This window comes from Rutidosis leptorrhynchoides, chromosome 3 (assembly GCF_046630445.1).
Source record: "Rutidosis leptorrhynchoides isolate AG116_Rl617_1_P2 chromosome 3, CSIRO_AGI_Rlap_v1, whole genome shotgun sequence".
NCBI classification, from domain to species: Eukaryota; Viridiplantae; Streptophyta; class Magnoliopsida; order Asterales; family Asteraceae; genus Rutidosis; species Rutidosis leptorrhynchoides.
In genome coordinates this window covers 271,486,193-271,508,712 of record NC_092335.1, presented here as the reverse complement: position 1 = coordinate 271,508,712, position 22,520 = coordinate 271,486,193, and positions in this window count along the sequence as shown.

Below are 22,520 nucleotides of genomic sequence, written 5' to 3'. Positions count from 1 at the left end.
AATTCAAAGCTTCTCCACTTGATTGTACACAATTCTAATTTAGTAATTTTCGTCCCTTGAATTCCAAAAGAATTGAATATTGTTACTATTGCACACCTTCTTGACCCGATCCCTTTTTTCTTCACAATAATATTTATATGTGTTTCAAAGTAAACGTTTTTTACTCAAATTAACATTAAAAAGTCACAAAATTTTAATTCTACCCTTTTTATATATTGAATTTCGCAAACAAATTACGTATACTTTCTTTCATCACTTACTTTGCTAGTGAAGCAAGTTAATTCAGATTCAGATCAGATCAAATAATATATTAAATGAAAGACACAATGGACATTTTAAGTTGAACTTTTTTTGTTAGAAAACACTTTTTCGGGCTGGATAAAGTATCAGATAACTTACTTTTTGGTTGTTAAATTCAAAAAGGTATATGTTTGACAGAGACACCCTGACCGTGTGTCTCTTATGAACAATCACCAGAATCACACTGAAAGAGTAGGAGGACAAAAAGTTACCTCCACCGGATCTCAAAAATATGACAGGAGAAACCATCATACCACTTGCACAAGAGTTGTAAATTCTTGTTGCGAGTGGAGATTGAACCTGAGCCTATTTAAGTTCGAAACTTTTACATGGTGGGTCTCAGCTTCAAAGGTACTAAGTACCACTGAGTTATTGATATATTGGTTACTCTTTCGTTGTTGGATTAAACTAATAAAGGTAACTTGATTCCTTTGCCTAATTTCTGTCTCTCTAAAACACTATTGTTGAACCATAGTCTTTATTTCAAGATTGGATAATAAAGTTGTAATATGACATGTTCATGTGCATAGTAATAGATTTGTCAATTGGGTTGCTATCTCTTTTGTTTGTATTTCAGTTCATCCAACAAAAGCATATTAATCAATTTTGTATGTTATATTTACGTGTGTGACTGAATTAATGCATCGTTATTGTCACTTAACGTGTTTTTGTATAAACCTCCATCAAACGTTATGATGGTTACTAGTGTTTTGTTTTGTTATAAACAATATATATCAGTATCAGCTGCTTTTTTCTGACAATGGATATATACCATATATATCTTTTTTGGTTCTTGTGGAACTTAGGCCATCGGTTGATATATCATTAGGGGAAAATAATTTATATTGTCAACTATACTTATAAAATGAAGTTGGTGTAAAAAGAGTGATGAATATGTAATGTCGTGTGTAGCGTCCTCATATGTGAGTTCGAGCTTGGCATCAACGAAGACCGAGTCTACGTTCACCTTGATCTCTACATCGTGATCATGGTAGATTAGGTTAGAATAGTTTCCCAATAAGTCGGATGACCTCGTTTAACTGAAGATTGTGTCCTCCCTCATAACGACTTCCACATCGAGGTCATGTTGTACGCTGGTAAATAATTCTCCGATGACCTTAATAGTAAGGACAGGATCAACGTAGTTGTGACAAACCCGTTAAAGAAACATTCATATCATACTATGGAGTAATGATAAACACGCAAGAATTTAATGTAGTCATACTCTCAGACATGTCATCATCGACGGTATTATACTCGGGTTGTCATTTTCTAATATGGTCATACCTCCTGACATGTCTGCTCTAACCATGTCGTAGTTGTATGCCCAATATCTGTGACGTGCCACTCCTTGACATGTGGACCTCACGGACTAAAACTTTTCCATATCTAGAAGGTACCGTTTGCCTGTAAATACAAGCCCTCTATTATCATGATAAGGTTCACAACCTTAACAATTAAACCATCATAAAACTTGCAGTATTGCATAATATGTTACGTACAAGATATTACAAGAGATCGACCCTCTTAACCACTCTCGAGATTCTTTGATCTTGCTTGGGTTTGCTCATTAATTGGAGTGTTAATGATTATCGCATTTACACTTGAACATTCTGCACTCAAGATGAAATACTTACAACCAATATTCTACTACTATATTGAAAAAGAAAAAAAGTAATACTACCCCCGTCCCGCTACAAGTGTTCACATACTTTTTGTACACAGTTTTAGAAAATTACATACAGTTTAGAAATCTCCTCTCTCTAGAATAACTTTTTTTTATTGGTTAAATACAAAGTGGACACTTGAAATAAAACATTTTAAAATAAAAATTTGGACACTTGTGGTTGAACGGAGGGTTACTAAATTTATGGGAGTGTTTCGACAACACATTACTTTTTGGTCTTTTGATTAATTTTTTTACGTAAAAAAAAATTAAGAAGAAGAAAAAATGACTATATAATATTGTACATGCTAGAGGCAGACTCACTTGAATATACTAGTTGGTTATTAACTTTATGTGATGCTCACCTAATTGTACACTTGTTATTAAGTTGTCTTAAAATAGCCATTAAAAATAATTTATAAGAAATTTATAGATGCATAAAATGTTTGTATATTCATGATAACTACCCATTCACTAGTCGTAACAATTGAATGTACATATGGTTTATGCTTAAAATTAATTCTTAAACATAGTCCAACTCCTTTTAATTCGAATTCGAATGAGTTAATCGAGCACACACGGCTCGAATATGTCAGAACACGATATGAATAATAACTTTAACTATGTCAAGCCGAGCGAGCCTGTAGACGAATATTGACGGATCTTAGGTCGCTTGCTATCAATCCTAGAGGCGGAATACACCAGAATTGAGTAAAACCGAGATATGGGTCGTATCGGGATCGATTAGATCAAACCTAGGGTGAATACTAGATTAGATCGACTCCTAAACGAGTTATTTCGGTGGTAGATGGTGTTAGGGTTCTGTAGAGACGAAAACATGTCGATTAGGGTAACGGGAATGTGTAACCTCTCAAAGGAGGTTGAAACCCGTATATATATATAACATATCAGACATGCTCGGTCGAGTGTGTCACTCAGTCGGTCGACTGTGTTACACAGTCGGTCGAGTGTGTGTACACACTCGGTCGACTGTGTATGCACTTTTTAACATATTGATTGTTTAATTAATAAAGCGCACACAAACACGAACGTAATCAATAGTCACACGTAAATGTTATTACATAACCAAATGTATTAAACGACAAGATAATCTACGGCTGGGTATTAAATGACATGTAAATGTTATTACATAACCAAATGTATTAAACGACATGATAACTCCCTCATTGCAGACATTTCTGTTTTTCTCTTTTGCTTGTCCTCCTCAGCGGGCTTTTGGAACTTAGCAAAATCAGCAGTCAACTGAATCAATCGTTGATTAACTATTCCAGTCAAATCACCTGTAACACCTTCAGGACGCTTAGAAGTTTGGACTTGTTGAGTAGATGGAGTTTGCTGTTGTTGAGTGGGTGAAAGTTGAGTAGAACCACCAGCATCACCAGTAGCTTGAGGAGTCGAAGCAACCTTTGGTTGAGATTTTGTTGTGAAAGATGAGCTGTTGTCCTTAACCAGAATCTTTAAATGCTTCTGTCTTGGTCTTGTAGACACACTTGGAGCTTCAGCTAACATCCTTTTGATCAAATTAACTTGACTGTCATCAAGTACAGTCACATCATCCTCATCTACCAACCGAGGACCCATTTGCTTTGGTGGAGGCTGATTTACTTCTTCATCACCAGCAATAGTTATATATGTCTCATCACCTGAAGTGCTGTTTTCATGTCTACATCTCAAACCTTCCGGACACACATATTTCTCATTGGCCAGATAACCAATTAGCCTCTTCTCAGGGATTTCATCAGAACCAACCCTATTCTGCATAAACCTATTAAATGATTGATCATTCAAATGATTTTGTTTTAGCACATCCTGAGATATTTTCTCTAAACCTTGAACTTGCTTCTCCAACATAATCTGCAGGAATCTTGGAAACACCAGATGAACTTTCCTCTTCACATTTAACAACATCCCATCAAAGATAAGTCGAGAAAAATTGAAGTCAACATTCAACACTAACGCAACAAACATCGAACTATACTTCGCAGTCATTTCATCAAAATCACCCTGCATCGGGATCAACCAGCTCAGAAGCACGTACGTAAGGTATCTGTACTGTTTGCTGAATTTTGTATGCTTTACAGCCTTAGTTACATCTCCATCATAACCACATCTCTTCAAACACCTTCTTACCTTCAGAACTGGTAAAGAAGTCGGCATTGTATCATCATCAGGGAACCTCAAGTCTTCCCTTATAGTCTTAGCAGAAATTCGAACAATAGTATTGTTGACCGAACTCAGTATCACCTTCTTGTTATCTTCAACAACAATGCTAGCAACCTCCCAAAACTTTCTCTGAATGTGAATAATACGGAGTGCACTCATCAGTAATTGCCTTGAAGATTCTAGATCACTTTAGAAATGCGATAATTGGACCAAACTTTCCCCTTTGAGCTTCAGTCCCAGTGTCATCAACACAAGAAAGCACATTAGTATCTTCACGTCCGATGAGACCAGTTAGTTCGGAAGATAACGGGATCGGTTGCTCTTCATGCACTGTCTCCTCAGATGTATGTTGCTGTTCTTGAGACATCTCGAATAATCTGTACAAAACTCAAAACAATACAACTGTTAAGCATTTACCACCATGAATCATGGGGTATCAAGTTAATTATACGAATCAGTTGATATAATAAGCACATTAACTAATAAACGCACAATTACATCGTTCAGAGGTTACCGTTTATTACAAACCATAATTCCAAGGCTAACAGACTAGCCTTATCAAATTACACATTAAACAAGACTAAACATAAACACACGAAAGCACAGACATTAGATTTATCCCACAATAACATTCTCTGGAACTGGCTTCATATTATAATTCTTGTTCTCAAATAGGTCTAGCTCATCAAACAAATGATTCAAGAGAACTGCATAGGGAAATGGTTTTTCCTCATTATCCATGATATCCTTCATGATATTAACGACAATCTGACCTAAATTCACTTTAATTCGTTCCGTAAGATAATACAACAGAAAAGCTTCAGTACAAGAAACCAAATCGTCATTTGGATATCTAAACACAACGATTCTTTTGATAATCCTCATGTTAGGTATCAAATCATTCCTAATATCATTATCTCTAACCTCGATTCTATTGGCACCCATTACATACCCTGGCTTAGTGATGTAAGAAGCCACTCCCCAGCATCAAACTTGCTAGAAATCTTCCTAAGATCCTTGCTAGGACAATAAATCTTGGCTCCCCAGTATGGTAATAGTAAGTGATCAGCAAACTCATCTAGGGTCCACCTATAAGCTTTCCCAAAGAAATTAGCATGAACATACTTCTTTTTACCCTCTTCTAAAGCCACACAAGTATAGAATTCTTGAATAAGCTTGGGACAGTAATAGTCTCCTATCTCAAGGAATGTGAAGCAATCTAGACCCTTACATTGTTCGTGAGTGGTCTGGGTGGCAACAACGTTGGATTCCACTTGGATAGGACTGTGTTTGGCTAAAACCCTCCTACGATCAAGAACAAATCTCCAATTTCCAACCAAACTACCACCTGACATACTTAACGCAAGACTATACAAAACATTCAGTACAATATGGCATAAATTCAACAAAACAACCAAAAACAGCAAAAGAAAACAAAAATTAGGGTTTCACACACACGGTCGTGTGTGTCGTCAACCGGTCGAGTGTGTGAACTCACTCGGTCGAGTGTGTCACACACTCGGTCGAGCGTGTTCTTCAGATCTGTTTTCTCCCAATTTCATAAATCGATCAAATCTGTTGTTTTCGTTCATGTCTTGGTCACACAAGCCTCTAAGAAGGCCGATTAACATATGCATAACATCAATTTTAACAAATCAAGTCCTAAAATCATTCGATTTAAGTTTTGCACTTCGAACCTAAAATCAACGATTTGAAACAAATGAAAACGAGATAGATTACCTCGTTATGGGCGTTGTAATCACAATCAAAAGTTGTATCTAAAACTTGAGATTAAAAGCTCGTTCCACAAACTTAAAAAATCAAGGTAAAATTCGCTCTAAAAATCACCAAGTGTTTTAAGCCGTTCGTCAGTCAAGCCTTTTTATACCCTCAGACACACTCGGTCGAGTGTGTCACTCACTCGGTCGTGAGTGTGACTCACTCTGCCGTGAGTGTGACTCACTCAGCCGAGTGTGTTATTAACACATCTCATTACTTTACAACTTTAGTCGGTCGTGTGAGTGACACACGCGGTCGTGTGTGTACACTTACTCGGCCGCGTGTGTACCCTCACTCGACCGACTGTCTTTAGGGTTTAAAACTTAGAAAATTTTGATTTCAATTCCACAAACCCTTCCTATTCCACTCCCCCTGGGACTGATCTCAACGGTACAAAAATTAAACACGCTTTGTTCCAATAAGCTCAAAACATATTATTTTCAAGTTAAAAAAAAATGTGTGATTCCTTTCACAGTGAACCCTTCAAAGAACTGAGTTATCGAGCCTAATCCTTAATCACTTAAATGCGTATGCAACTAACTAAAGATGCAAATATTTTTGGGTTTTTCAGATATATAAGCATATGCAAGCAAAGTTACAAAGCAAGAAAACTTGTACACGATCTAGTGTGTCATGTTAAACAATATTATATCAAGCATAATAAACAAATATGAAACCTTACATGTCTGAAATCATTCGGCTATTACCATCAGTTTCATCGATCAATAAATGATATATCGTTTTTCATGAACAACACTAAGAAGAGCCCAATACATATTTTTGTGAGTTGACATACCGAATTGATTTAATCTTTTGATTTCGGGGATCAGACCTGAACTATGTTGACATGATTCATTCAATTTATAGCATAAACAGAATAACTTTCAAGTATATCAATAAACATTTACCAACATTCACCCTAGACTTTGATGATCACGTTAGATTAATTACTTTAACATCTTTCAATGTTAGATTTTGATCACAAAGTCAGTCCTCATTTGAGATCGCACGATGTTTCAGGTAGAATAATTGAGCACAAATATATTGACGCTGTCCTCTTATCACATCAATGTACTTTCAATTTGATTGAACAGAACCATCTCACGATGTTTCTAGCAACCCTGTCAGCCATGAGCTTCTACCTTAAACTTATACTTTTCGTTTTAGATAACATTGTTTATCTCAAATTTATTGCATACTTTGAAAAGACGCATACCGGTCGCTATAAACCCCATACTTAAACGGAAATCGTATGATGTATGATGTTAGATGGGTGGTAGTGATATATATTTGAGTGATGGAACGCTAAGGTATCCTCTAGGCGATATCCCCTGCTATCCAGGCCAATAGGTACAATCCCTGATCACAAAATGATTTAAGTTCTCTATATCCGAAGATCTGATATATATCTCCCCCTCGGATGTAGATTATTAAATCATCCAAATCGTTCTCGCATTGAAATATCTATTTGAATCCTTCAAACTTGTTCAATTCTTGATCCATGATTCTCTTGCAATAATATGGTGCATCGATTGATTTACAACTTGAGTAACAAAACATAAGGTTTTTTTTTTTTTTTTTTTTTGGATTTTCTGTTGTTGCAATTATCTCCATGCTAGATTACAAAACCTAAACAAAACAAATAAAATTAAATACAGACATTCATGATGATGCACCATTGTCTTTTGACGTTTGTAGTCTCTGCACAGAAAATCAATCTTCTGATGTTGAAGTCTATAACCTGATTACGTTGCGTTGTTCAAAACATTCTATGTATGTGTTACAGAATTGCACTTCTCAACCCAGCTAGAGAGAATGCCTCCCTTTGGATACCCGACATGTATGATGTTGACTTTCGGTCCAAGAAATAAAGGTAAACAGAAACAAGTATGCATCCTAGACAAAGTATGTTCACCTTGGGGACTCACAAAATTATCCTTTTCTACCAAGTATAAGTCGTAGTAGGGGAGACCTCAACCGTCTGTTGAGTTTCTGAACCACCATTTCTCAGTACATATTCAGTGATAAGTAGGTGACTACCCTCAACCGCTGTAAATCTTTCCATGATTTCCTCATCATGATATTTACTCGTTGTTATTGTGATCATCTCTATCCAGAATTATGTCAATAAAGTTTACCAATATACTATCAATCATCATCTATACATGTTAGTTCAGTATTGCAATCACTTCCCCACAAATGGAACAAGCAACTCATTTTTTGAATTTTTAATTTTTATGGGTTTTTCAAGTATTCAACTTTTTATTTGATTTTCTGGTTTTATAATTTTTATGGCTTTTTGATTTTATCTGTACAAAAACAAAAAAACAAACAAGCATGCAGTACCATCAGAAAACAAATATCTATCATGCAAACGAAAATTAAACATGCAAATGACCTACTAACTAATATGCACAAAATACACATACTATACAAGCAGTTCTAAGGCATTCACAACTCAGTTTCTTTGGGAGGCTCCTCTGTGTTAGGAGCCTCAGTTTCAGGAACCACGTCAGTCAGCAATTTAATTCCAATTTCTTTTAACAAGAGTTCAAAGCGTGGTTTATCAAAAGCTTTAGTGAAAAGATCAGCCCGTTGGGTCGAAGTGTCTATCTGCACAACATATATCAACTTTTTCTCATAGTAATCTCTAATGAAATGGTATTTAATCCCTATATGTTTCGTTTTAGAATAATTTATGGGATTTTTATTGACATCTATAGCAGCAGTATTATCAACATAAATGGGAGTGTTAGAAATATGCAAACCGTAGTAACGTAGCTGCTCTTGAATCCAGATAACCTGTGATGTACAGCTGGCCGCGGCAATATATTCTGCTTCACAAGTGAACTGTTCCACTGCTGTCTGCTTCTTACACTGCCAAGTAACTAGCTTGCTACCAAGGAACTGACAACCTCCTGATGTTGACTTGAAATCTTTCTTGCAGCCGCCATAGTCGGAATCACTATACGCTGTGAGATCAAACCCATCCTCACACGGATACGATAACCCTAAAGTCGGTGTATCTTTCAAATACGTCAAAATCTCCTTAACCACAAACATATGATGCACATTAGGATTTGCCTGATAACTAGCACACAAGCAAACCGCAAACATAATATCTGGTCGAGAAGCTGTTAGATATATTAGAGAACCTATGATCGCCCTGTATAATGCAGAATCCACTGGAGAACCCTCACAATCAGGTGAGATCCCATGATTCACTGACAGCGGAGTCTTAGCTGGTCTTTCTGCGTCCACTTGAAATCTCTTTCGAATATCAGCAACATACTTGGTCTGATGCGAGAAAATGCCTTTATCCGTCTAAGCTACCTGCAAACCTAAGAAAAACTTTATAGTTCCCATGGAACTCATTTTAAACTTCCGTTGCATGACCTTCTCTAATTCATCAACCATTCCCTGATCCGTTGACCCAAAGATGATGTCATCAACATAAACCTGCACTAACATAAGATGTTGTCCTTTTTTCTTGATGAAAAGTGTCTAATCAATGACACCTCTCCTAAAACCGTTCTCAAGCATATAATTGGAAAAAGTGGTATACCACTCTCTAGGAGCTTGGTGAAGACCATAAAGTGCCTTTTCAAGTCGATAAACCTTTTCTGAGAAATGAGGATCTTTGAAATCAGGTGGTTACTCAACATAAACCTTCTCATTAATCTCTCCATATAAAAATGCGCTTTTAACATACATCTGAAAAACTTTAAATCCCATGAAGGACGCAAACGCCAGGAAAATTCTAATTGCCTCCAGTCTAGCTACCGGAGCAAAAACCTGATCATAGTCAATCTCAGGGATTTGTTGATATCCCTTTACCACCAACCTAGCTTTGTTTCTGATAACAAGACCCTGTTCATCCTTCTTATTCTTCAAAACCCATCGAAGACCATAGGGTTCGCAACCATGTGGTGGATTGACTAGTCTCCAAACCTTTAAATGCTTAAACTGTAACAGTTCTTCCTACATTGCACTGACCCACTCATCAAACTTCAGTGCCTCATAGGCATCTTTAGGTTCAATTTGACACACATAGAATTAGTGAGCATGCACAAATACTCTCCCTGTCTTGTTCAACGAGGAATAGAAAGCTGTTACCACATTTGCACTTTCTGATTCAACATCTTCTGCTGCTGATCGACTGTCACTTACCACAGGAAAATCAGATATAGTAGGAACTTCAGACGTAGATACTTCATTATTCGTGGCATGAGGAATGCCAATATGAGTAATGCCCCTCGTATCTACATAATAATCATCTAAATGTTTTGGAGGCATAATCACACGGTTTGACCTTCGTACTCCTCCTGATTCAGTTGGCTGTTCAGTCCCTGTTACAGTTGGAGGTTGATTGTAAAGAGGATTTAAATGTTCATTGGTCAACCGTGCTCTATTAACATCCTCATCTGCTTCTGAATCACTATCTTCATCTGTCTCATACACTATCTCCACATTAGGATCGGCATTAGAATGGTCACTATGGGTACTTTGCCTCAGACTTTGACTCGGACTCTGATGAGTACTTTGAGTCTGGACCTGAGCCAGGCTAGGAATTGAGATTACATTCTCTGTGGAATTCTAAGAATCATACAATATCTGAGTTAGTATCTCGTCGTCTGTAGCCTCCGATGGAAAGTTAAAGGAATCAAAAAGTTTATCATATTCAAACTGCCATGCGAATCCTTTACTAACACGAGCTGGAGCGTTACGCTGAATATCAACCTCGAACCGTTCTTCAACACACATAGATTCAATATTTTACACTCGCTTATCTGGATTCCCATAACCTAAGAAGATACCAGAGACAACCTTTGAATTAAATTTTTCTCCCGTGTCTCGTACCAGAATAGTACAAGGAGTACCAAAGGGTTTAAAATGTTTAATGTTAGGCTTTCTCTTGTGTAACAATTCATAACATGTCTTACCGTGTCTCTTCACCACTAGAACTCTGTTCATCACATAACATGTTGTGCTCACGGCTTCTCCCCAGAAAATAATAGGTAAACATGCATCAGCTAGAATAGTTCTTGCGGTTTCAATTAACGTCCTATTCTTTATTTCAGCTACCCCATTCGACTGAGGTGTATAAGCAGGACTAAACTATTGTTGTATCCCATTTTCATTACAAAACAGCAGCATGTTCTTATTCTTGAACTCCGTACCATTGTCGGTACGAATCTTTCTAACCTTCAATTTATACAAACTTTCAAGCTTCAGAATCAAGAATTTAATGTGCTCGAAAGTATCTAATTTATGCTTCAGCATCACAACCCAAGAGAAACGTGAATACTCATCTGTAACCACCAAGCAATATAACTCTCCAGTGATTGTCTTGCAATTTACTGGACCAAAGAGATCCATGTGCAATAACTCCAAAGGAATATTAACAGAATGATGCTTCTTGGTAGCATGAGACTTCTTAGGCTATTTCCCTTTCTTACACAGAAGACACCTTTCAGGAATATGAAAACTCTTAAGATTAACACCATCAACTAGTCCATTGTGAACTAGATTATTCTTCTTCCTTAAACTCAGATGACCCATATGCTTGTGCCAAATAATAGACTCATGTTCAGTAGCTTTGGAAACAAAGGCCTGATGTCCTTAGCTGCTTTAACATGAGCCTTTCGCATATCAAGAATATAGAGATCCTTACACCTTGGAGCAGTCATCAAAATCATGTCTTCCAGAATTACGAATTCTTTTCTCAAGATATAACACAATTTGTCATCAAAAGCAATCGTATACTTCTTGTCACCAACCTGTGAAACTAAAAGCAAATTGTTTGACATTTGCTCCACAAAATTGACTTTATCAAAGCTGACATTCTCGTTGGCAATCACCCCTCGCGCAGTAATAAAACCTCCTTCACTACCTGCAAAAGAAACTGGTCCTCCATCCACTATTTTTACATTAGAAAGTAAGGACAAGTTCCCTATCATGTGCCTGGACGCCCCACTATCAACAATCCATGTAATACAGCGAGGATTTTAGGCGACCTGCACATTAAAATAAAGAGATTAGTTAGAAACGGCCACCCATGCCCGAATGGCAGTGGGTTTCCCATCAACGCCAACCACTGGCAATGTAGCGACCCGACCAAAATCGCCATTGACGGCGTCGCTAACTGAGGTCCCGTTACGTGGTCGTAGTCCCTAAATGAGACTCGTTTGACCAAAATTATGTCGCATTCATTTGAAATGTACAAGACTTGCAAAGTAAGTTTACCGAACGGATCGAAAACAAGTTTAAGTTTACAAAGTTATAAAGTATGAATGAAATAACTCGCGGCATAATTAGTTTAAAATCACAGTTGCTATTGAAGGTATTTCGTATGCCCGAGAGACATATTAAATTAACGTGGCCACTATGTTATGATCCAAGTCGGGTCATACCCAATAACAAGCTTACCAACACTTTATATGTATTTATTTTAACGGTTGGATTGTTAAATAAATACGCGACACTTGAACTTTAGAAAATCGGTTTTCTAAATCATAATCACTTGAGATAAATTATTTGGATAATTTATATATGATGTGGATTTAATTATTTATAGGTTTCAATAATTATGTTATGTTATATTTTATAAAATGGTTTATAAAATTATTGCAAGTAACAAATACATTTTATTTTATACAAGTTTTATAAAACTTGTAACAAGTTTTATAAAATCATTCTTGTTATAAAATAATGGATGGTGGGCAGATTTTGGAGCCCCAAGAAAGTCTATCCCATGCTTATTCTTGTTGCTTTCCATAACACAATTCCACATATACATGTCCTTTGACTAGTAGCAAGAGATACATGCAATTGTACATCAAAATTCTGCACAAAACTCTCCTAAAACCCAGCTGAATTTGGTGGCCTTTTGGGAGGAAGAAAGGGTTCTTCATTTGGTTATTGCAAGCTCAATTCAAGTGTTATTAAATCCTAACCAAAGGCTAGGTGTTGGTGCAAAAGCTTGGGGTATTTCTCCTTGAGGTTTCATCACTTTGAAGCTCCATTTTTCATCATCTTCTTTTGAACTAACCCTCAACTAGCTTGAGGAGGTATAAACTCTAAACCCACTCTTAGTTTGTAAGTATGTTTCACAACTTGATCCTTATTGGGATTTAACTTTAATTGGTTAAAGATTTACAAGTTTCAAAATGGTAATCTACACGCTTCCGCAAATCTTATTTCTTGAATGATTATAAGTATTATGAAACTTGTTAAATCCCAACAATGGTATCTAGAGCCGAAGTTGTTGAAATATGCTTCGAGATGGTTATTAAACCCACTATAATTTTGCATTCTATGAACATGCATGAAGTAGAATGTAAAATTTTCAGTTTTGGGTGGTTTGTCATTTTGGCCAAAATCACTTGTGATTCTGTACTGCCAATCACTTGTGATTCTGTACTGCCAATCACTTGTGATTCTGTACTGCCAATCACTTGTGATTCTGTACTGACAATCACTTGTGATTCTGTACTGCCAATCACTTGTGATTCTGTATTGCCTATCTCTTATGTAGTTAAAGTTCACAATCTAAGCCTTGACCTTGTGTTTGGTTGCATGCATGGTTGATTGATATTTATTCAATTGGTTTGTAATAATATTTATTCATTTGGCATGTAATAATTCATTTGGTTATGTAATTTATTTTATATTTGGTATGTAAAATAGATTAGGTTGTAATTTCATTTTTTAGACAAAATGTATTAGGATATATTTTGTAAAATGATGAAGAATGATGAAGACTTGAAGAACACATGAAGAAGCATTTGGATGCAAGGTTAAGTGGGAGATTTGAAATCTCCTACTTTGTGTAATTACCCCTTATCCGGTGGCATTTGTTTTCGGCTAAACAAATGTCTACCAAAATGGCTTGATTGTGAACATATTTGTTTTGCATGCATGGTTGTTTATTGTATGATTGTGGATTGTATGTTTGTATGCTACAAGTTAATCATACAAGTTAACAACAAGAAAAATGGCAATTTAATTGGTTAAATTATACATTAATTAATGACATGCAAAACGGCAATTTAACTGGTTAAATTAAAAATGGCCAAAAGGACATTAATAAACGGTTATTAAGAACATGATTAGGATCATATATATAAAATGGTTTATAGACATGAAAATGGATTTTCATAAGAACCATACACTAAATGCATGTTGGTGTATGGCATAAAAGTTTTCTCAAACTAGAAATAATGAAAACTTAAAATCCCTTTAACACACTAGGTTAACAAGTTTAAACGCCATCCTATTGTATGACACTTAGACGTATTAAGGAACTTATAATGGGATAAAGGTCACCTAACCGTTATGAGCAAACTAATATGATTAAGGTAAATTTCGCACACTTTTGTGATAAAGGTCACCTAACCACTTGTATGTTAAGTTTACATGTCTAAACAAGTAGGACGACTTGATTTGGAAATCATGAACTTAGGGTCACCGAAGCATGATGAACAAATAGGCGTTGATGGGATAATATGTCATGTAAAAGGATTGCATGATCCCATAACTTAGAAGTTGCAAAAGGATTGCAATTGTCATATAATGACTACCTAGCTAAATCAAATGACGGGATAAAGGTCACCTAACCGAAATTTGGTTTACCGTTGGATTCTAAAATTTAATATATATCAATTGGATTTAAAGGGTATTGATTGTTAAATTTAAAATTAATACTTAAATGAACTTTGTTAAATTTTGTAGATGGCTGCCAATAACAACAACATGCAAAACGCACCTATTAACTTGAACAACCTATCGTTAAGGTCTCTCCTCGAGAAAGACAAACTCGACCATACGAACTTTATGGATTGGTTCCACAATCTTAGGATTGTCCTCAAACTTGAGGATAAGGTGTATATGATGGAAGACCCCATTCCCGATCAACCCGACGAGGATGATACGGAAGGCATGGCTTATTGGGACAAGTATTGCGCCGATTCGGTGCAAGTCGCTTGCCTAATGCTTGGGACTATGATACCCGAACTCCAAAAGGATTTCGAGCATCATACTGCATACGACATGATCACGCAATTGAAGGAGATGTTCCTTCAACAAGCTCTTGTCGAGCGCTTTGAAACGGTCCGAGCGCTTCATGCATGTCGTATGGACGACTCCCAATCCGTTTCATCTTATGTCCTTAAGATGAAAAGCCTCATTGATAGCGCAAACCGTCTTAATCTCAACATATCTAATGAGCTAGCCACGGATCTTATCCTAAACTCCTTGTCAAAGAGGTTTGACCAATTTGTAATTAATTACAATATGAATGGGATGGATAAGACCATTGACGAACTTCATGGCATGCTTAGGACGGCAGAAACTAGCATGGGTAAGAGGGCTTCACCCGTGCTAATGATCAATGATGGTGGGTCCAAAGGTAATAACACCTCTAAGCCAAAGGCGGCTAAGAGGAAAGGACCCGCCCATCAAGGCAAGGAAAAGGGGAGGATGGTTACCCCAACCAAAAACAAGAACAAGAAGCAAAAGGTTGCCGGACAAGCAAACCCCAAGGAAGACCCGTGCTTCGGTTGCGGTGAAATGGGTCACTGAAACGAAACTGCCCGGTCTACCTTAAGGAGTTGAAGGAAAAGAGGGATGCGAGGCAAACCTCAGGTAATATATATATGGTATATATAGAGCTTAGTATTACTTCTTCTAATACATGGGTATTAGACACTGGATGTGGAACTCACATTTGCAATTCTTTGCAGGGGTTCAAAAGAAGTAGCAAGCAAACGGGAACATCAAGTCTCTTTATGGGTAATGGAGCCAAAGTGCAAGTGAAGGCTCAAGGAGACTTTGTATTAAAAGCTTCCAAGTGGTTTGGAACTTATTTTGAACAATGTTTTGTATGCACCGGATTTATGTCGAAACATTATTTCAGTTTCCCGTTTAAAACAATGTGGTTTTTATCTTAATTTTGTTAATGATGATATTCACGTTTATTTAGATAATGTATTCTATTTTAAGGCTTCGCCTTCAAATGGAATTTATGAAATGGTTCATGATGACACATCATCTAGTAGCTCAATATACCATACTAGCACCAAGAAACTCAAAAGGGATTTGAGTGATTCCTACTTATGGCATTGTCGCCTTGGTCACATAAACAAGAATCGAATGCATACACTTCAAAAGAATGGCCTTTTGAAATCAAATGAACTAGACTCGTTTGATGTATGTGAATCTTGTTTACAAGGCAAAATGACTAAAGCACCTTTCAAAGGGACCTATGAAAGGGCTAAGGACTTATTGGGATTAATACATTCGGATGTATGTGGACCCTTTAAGCCCATAACTAGGAATGGTGAAAGATACTTCGTTACTTTCATTGATGACTTCAGTCGTTTCGGATATGTCTACTTGTTAAGACATAAGGACGAAACTTTTGAAGCATTCAAAGAGTATCAAAGCGAAGTACAAAATCAACTCAATAAGACAATCAAGGTACTTCGTACCGATAGAGGAGGTGAATACCTAAGTGATGCTTTCCATGATCATCTTAGAAGTTGTGGGATTATCTCGCAACTCACTCCTCCTGGAACACCCCAACTGAATGGAGTTTCCGAAAGGAGGAACCGAACCCTAATGGATATGGTTCGATCTATGATGGCTAGAAGCTCGTTACCTCTATCATTTTGGGGTTATTGTCTATGCTCCGCGGCTCGTATTTTAAATATGGCCCCAACCAAGAAAGTGGAACGAACACCTCATGAGATGTGGTTTGGAAAACCTCCATCTCTATCATACTTAAAGGTATAGGGATGTGAAGCTTATCCTAAGCGTTACGTCCCTAATAAGTTGAATGCTCGATCCACGAAGTGTATCTTCATAGGATATCCCAAGGATAATATGGGATATTATTTCTATGATCCATCCGAGCAGAATGTATTTGTTGCTCGGAAGGCGGAATTCCTTGAAACTAAGTTCCTAATGGAAGGAAGTAGTGAAAGGAAGATAGATCTTGAAGAGGTTCAAGATCAAGTAGATGATACACAATTGGTTGACACTAGCACTCAACATGAAAATGTTGAGAGTGATCAAATGGATGATCAAAATACACAAGACGTTCGTAGATCTGGTAGGATTAGTAATCCTCCTGAGAGATATGGGTTTCTCATGGATGGTTGCAATGTGGTTGATTTGGATGAACCAATAAACTACCAAGATGCTTTATCAAGGATTGATAAAGATAAATGGCAGGAAGCCATGAACGCTGAGATGCAATCCATGTATGACAACCAAGTTTGGGAACTTGTTACACAACCTGCTGGCTCAAGGCTAGTTGATTGTAAATGGCTTTTCAAAATGAAAACCGACATACATGGAAACTTGGATACATATAAAGCTAGACTTGTAGCAAAAGGTTTCACTCAAACTCAAGGGGTTGACTATGATGAAACTTTTTCGCCTGTGGCAATGCTAAAGTCTATTAGGATATTACTTGCCATTGCTGCTCATTATGATTATGAAATATGGCAAATGGATGTCAAGACCGCTTTCCTAAATGGATATCTTGTGGAAGATGTCTATATGGTTCAGCCTGAAGGTTTTGTTGATCCGAAATATCCTAAAAAGGTATGCAAGTTAAAGAAGTCAATCTACGGATTGAAACAAGCATCTAGAATGTGGAATCATCATTTTAATGAGGAAGCCGAGAAATTTGGCTTCATTAAAAATGGTGATGAAGCTTGTGTATATAAGAAAGCTAGTGGGAGCACTATCATGTTCCTTGTACTATATGTGGATGATATATTGTTATTTGGAAATGATATTCCGGCAATGCAAAGAGTTAAAACTTGGCTAAGTAAATGCTTCTCCATTAAGGATCTTGGAGAAGCAAAATACGTTTTGGGGATTGGGATCTACAGGGATAGATCGAAGAAACTGATAGGTTTGAATCAAAGTGCATACATTGAAAAGATCTTGAAAAGGTTCAAGATGGAGAACTCTAAGAAAGGTTTGGTACCTATTCAAAGAGTAACACTCCTTAGTTCATCTCAGTGCCCCACCACGAAAGATGAACAAGAGAAAATGAAGAAGGTCCCATATGCGTCTGCCATTGGGTCAATCATGTATGCAATGATATGCACTAGACCGGATGTGTCATGCGCTCTTAGCCTGACAAGTAGATACCAGAATAACCCAGGAAACAGTCATTGGATTGCTGTCAAAAGTATATTGAAATACCTTCGGAGGACTAAGGATATGTTTCTGATATATGGGTCTGGTGAGGAGGAACTTGCTGTAAAAGGTTACGTGGATGCGAGTTTCCAAACTGATCGAGATGATTCTCGATCACAATCCGGTTATGTCTTCACATTAAATGGAGGTGCGGTCTCTTGGAAGAGTTCAAAACAGGATGTTGTTGCTTTATCCACTATAGAGTCGGAGTACATTGCCGCATCATTGGCAGCTCAGGAAGCTGCATGGATGAAGAAATTCATCGACGACTTAGGAGTAGTCCCTTCCATTCAGGACCCTCTTGAGATCTTTTGTGACAACGAGGGTGCGATTGCTCAAATCAAAGAACCTCGTGCTCACCAAAAGACCCGTCACATTGAGCGGAGATTCAACTACATAAGGGATGAAGTTGAAAAGGGAAAGATATGTATTCGCAAAGTTCACATAGATCTTAATATAGCGGATCCTCTCACGAAGCTCTTACATGGAGCAAAACATACTGGACATGTTTGTGCATTAGGGCTTCGATATTCTAGTGATTGGTCATGATCTGTTATAAGTATTGTAACGGAACGAAATTGTTTAAACTCATTAATATAATTATGGTATTAATTTATTTTGAGTTATGTTCCTATTTTGCATATTTTATCCATGAATAAGTAATTATTCTAAATTTCGTAGTCGATCACATTTGTGGGAGCAAATGTGAGGGTTAGACTATTATGAACTTGGATTGGTATACATTCACGGACTGAATGTGGGGCAAGGTTGCTACCAAGGTTCATAGATATTTGTGGGATACAAATATTGGAAGACCCGCTCTCAAGATTCACTAAATGGAGCCTTTGTGGTTGATCACATGTAATCTTGAGTAAAGGCGAATATTATTGTATCCTCTGACCTGAGATACATATTGGGTTCAGATATTTTCCAAGTATTGTGCCTTGATTCTTTCCTTCGCTATTCTGAAATATGGTAGTTCATAAGGAGGAGCTCAGGTATAATGCAAGGTATATATTTAGGACATATGTAGTCAAGATGGAATTTGTCCCTCTTATTCGTTGAGAGTCAGATGTCTAAGGCCTGATAAAGTTAAATCTAGAAGAGAGTGATCACTCTATGTCTCTTGGATTTAACATGACATCTAGGACGAAAGGATGTGATGAAAGATTCACCTATTCATATTCGAGATAGGAACACGAAAGGGATGATGTTATTGAATGGCAAAAGTCATAACATATTGGGGGTGATGGACGGTCGTTAGGTGGTATCCATCACTTGCATTAATTTCTTATGTTTCTCGTGCAAGTGGGAGATTGAAGGTATTTCGTATGCCCGAGAGACATATTAAATTAACGTGGCCACTATGTTATGATCCAAGTCGGGTCATACCCAATAACAAGCTTACCAACACTTTATATGTATTTATTTTAACGGTTGGATTGTTAAATAAATACGCGACACTTGAACTTTAGAAAATCGATTTTCTAAATCATAATCACTTGAGATAAATTATTTGGATAATTTATATATGATGTGGATTTAATTATTTATAGGTTTAAATAATTATGTTATGTTATATTTTATAAAATGGTTTATAAAATTATTGCAAGTAACAAATACATTTTATTTTATACAAGTTTTATAAAACTTGTAACAAGTTTTATAAAATCATTCTTGTTATAAAATAATGGATGGTGGGCAGATTTTGTAGCCCCAAGAAAGTCTATCCCATGCTTATTATTGTTGCTTTCCATAACACAATTCCACATATACATGTCCTTTGACTAGTAGCAAGAGATACATGCAATTGTACATCAAAATTCTGCACAAAACTCTCCTAAAACCCAGCTGAATTTGGTGGCCTTTTGGGAGGAAGAAAGGGTTCTTCATTTGGTTATTGCAAACTCAATTCAAGTGTTATTAAATCCTAACCAAAGGCTAGGTGTTGGTGCAAAAGCTTGGGGTATTTCTCCTTGAGGTTTCATCACTTTGAAGCTCCATTCTTCATCATCTTCTTTTGAACTAACCCTCAACTAGCTTGAGGAGGTATAAACTCTAAACCCACTCTTAGTTTGTAAGTATGTTTCACAACTTGAACCTTATTGGAATTTAACTTTAATTGGTTAAAGATTTACAAGTTTCAAAATGGTAATCTACACCCTTCCGCAAATCTTATTTCTTGAATGATTATAAGTATTATGAAACTTGTTAAATCCCAACAGCTATAAATAGCGTAAACATGTAGACAAAAGTTTAAATCCAAAAGTGTTATCCCTAGCGTATGCATGCATGGTTAACTCCAATCAAGTAATCAAAGAGAGTGGAAGCATGTATCAAGTAACCAAGTATGAACCTGAGAAAACATATAGAAAACTGTCAACGAAAAGAACGTTGGTGAAATCATAGGTTTAAGTAAGTAATTTGAGTAAGTAAAGTAAGCCGAACCACAAGATTTGCAAAGTTGAAATAATAGTGATACATTCTAAAAGTTAATATTCACGAGCACCCAATTATCAAGGCTTAACTTTTCCTTCCATAGAACCCCATCACAATAGTGTTAGAACATACACTGTTTCTCAAAAATATATTTCACCCGTAGATGGTAGCGAACCGTCCGAAGTGAGGGTTTGTCAAACCCATATGGCCATACAACATAAGTTCACACCTACACTTACACCCTGCAAGTGTAACTAATGATAATCAAATTGAGGCTTTCGTTCTAAACTCGTATGTAGAATGTTTGTTTTTCTGTACTTGTGTTCACTTAGTTAAAAAGAAACGTTTATGTTTTCTCATCCCAAATATAAGTTCAAAAGAGTAAAAGTGGGACTATGATCTCACCTCGAGTGCACGAGTATAAATGTACTCCACAAGTAAATGTATGCATGAAAGTTGCTTAGCCTTGACCTAAACAAGTAAGTTATATCAATTAACTGGTTACGACACAAGGTCGGGTGAAATGTGTTCAACTAGTCCTATGGCTCGTTACGACTCGAATATGTAGCATGTGAATCACGTTGTCAGGTTTCATACAAGAATCAAGTATAAAAGCACGTTAGGACGATTGCATAAGTGTTTGGTTAAGTTTGACTAAAAGTCAAACTTTGGTCAAAGTCAACAAAAAAGTCAACGTTTTCGGGTCGGGTCTCGGATAATTTTTCTAAGCTTAGAAGTCATATATAAGCATGTTGGCCAAACTTCATGTCAATCGGAGTTGCGTAGCATAGGTAGAATTCAATTGAAAGTTGCAAAGTGAACAACCATCTGCCCACGCTTTAAGCCGCGCCGCGGCTGGAAGACCCGCACCGCGGGCTAACACTAGTTTTGAAGGTCGAGCATTTTGATGGTTTCAGACATCTGAGTTAGTGTTAAGCTGCGCCGCAGCTAGAGGAGCCGCGCCGCGGGCTAAAGCATGACAGGACACCTGTGCTGATTTTAAGTGTAGGCTCGATCAAAACTTCAAACAAACGTAACTTATGAACCGTAAACATTCAAAATGCGTATCTTATATCGTTGGAAAGGTAATTTAACAAGGAATACAACTAAACACATATCATCAATCAAATTCATCATTACCAAAAACGAAAATCTCGTCGAATGATCATTAAATGTTCCAAAATCAACGTTTCAAGTTTATAAAATGCATTTCTTGACTCGGGAATCCAATTCACACATATAATATGCCGTTTTGAAGGTAATGAAACATACATTACAACTAAACACTTACTAATAACATTTCATGGCATTCAAAGAATCAAAAGTTCGTTTTAAGTCTATCAAACCCTAACCAAAATTCTCTAAAATCAATAATCATATGTTTGATGTTTTCTTAATCAACCTACGCAACAAAACGAAGCTAGTGATACTAGTAACATAATTAAAACATGAACTTTAACAATTTAACAATATTTAATCACCTAAAATCAAAGATTAAGCACACCTATTTCAAATGTTCAAACTAGTTACTCAAAACAACAAATCGAGCAAATTAAACATATATTCATGTTATACACGAGCCATAGACACTAACTAACACCATTTCAAGTCAAAAACACGAATTTAGAGAAATCTAGAGTTTTTAGAAAATTACCCAAACTTGATGAAATTGGTAACAAAATGTAGAGGATGAAGAGAGGATCACGAAAATGTAATTTGTTTTGATGTTTGCTTCTTGATCCGGATTTAGATGATGAATTTATGAAGATGGGTGTTTGAGTTCATGAAAGGGAAGTAGAGAGAAAAGAGAAAGAAGGTGGGAGGTGAAAATGAATGGATGGATAAGGTGGGTTGACTAGTTGACCTAGTCAACTAGTTTGCCCACTGGCCAAATTCGGTCCCTCAAGTTTTAAAGCGGGTGCGGGAATTAACCAAA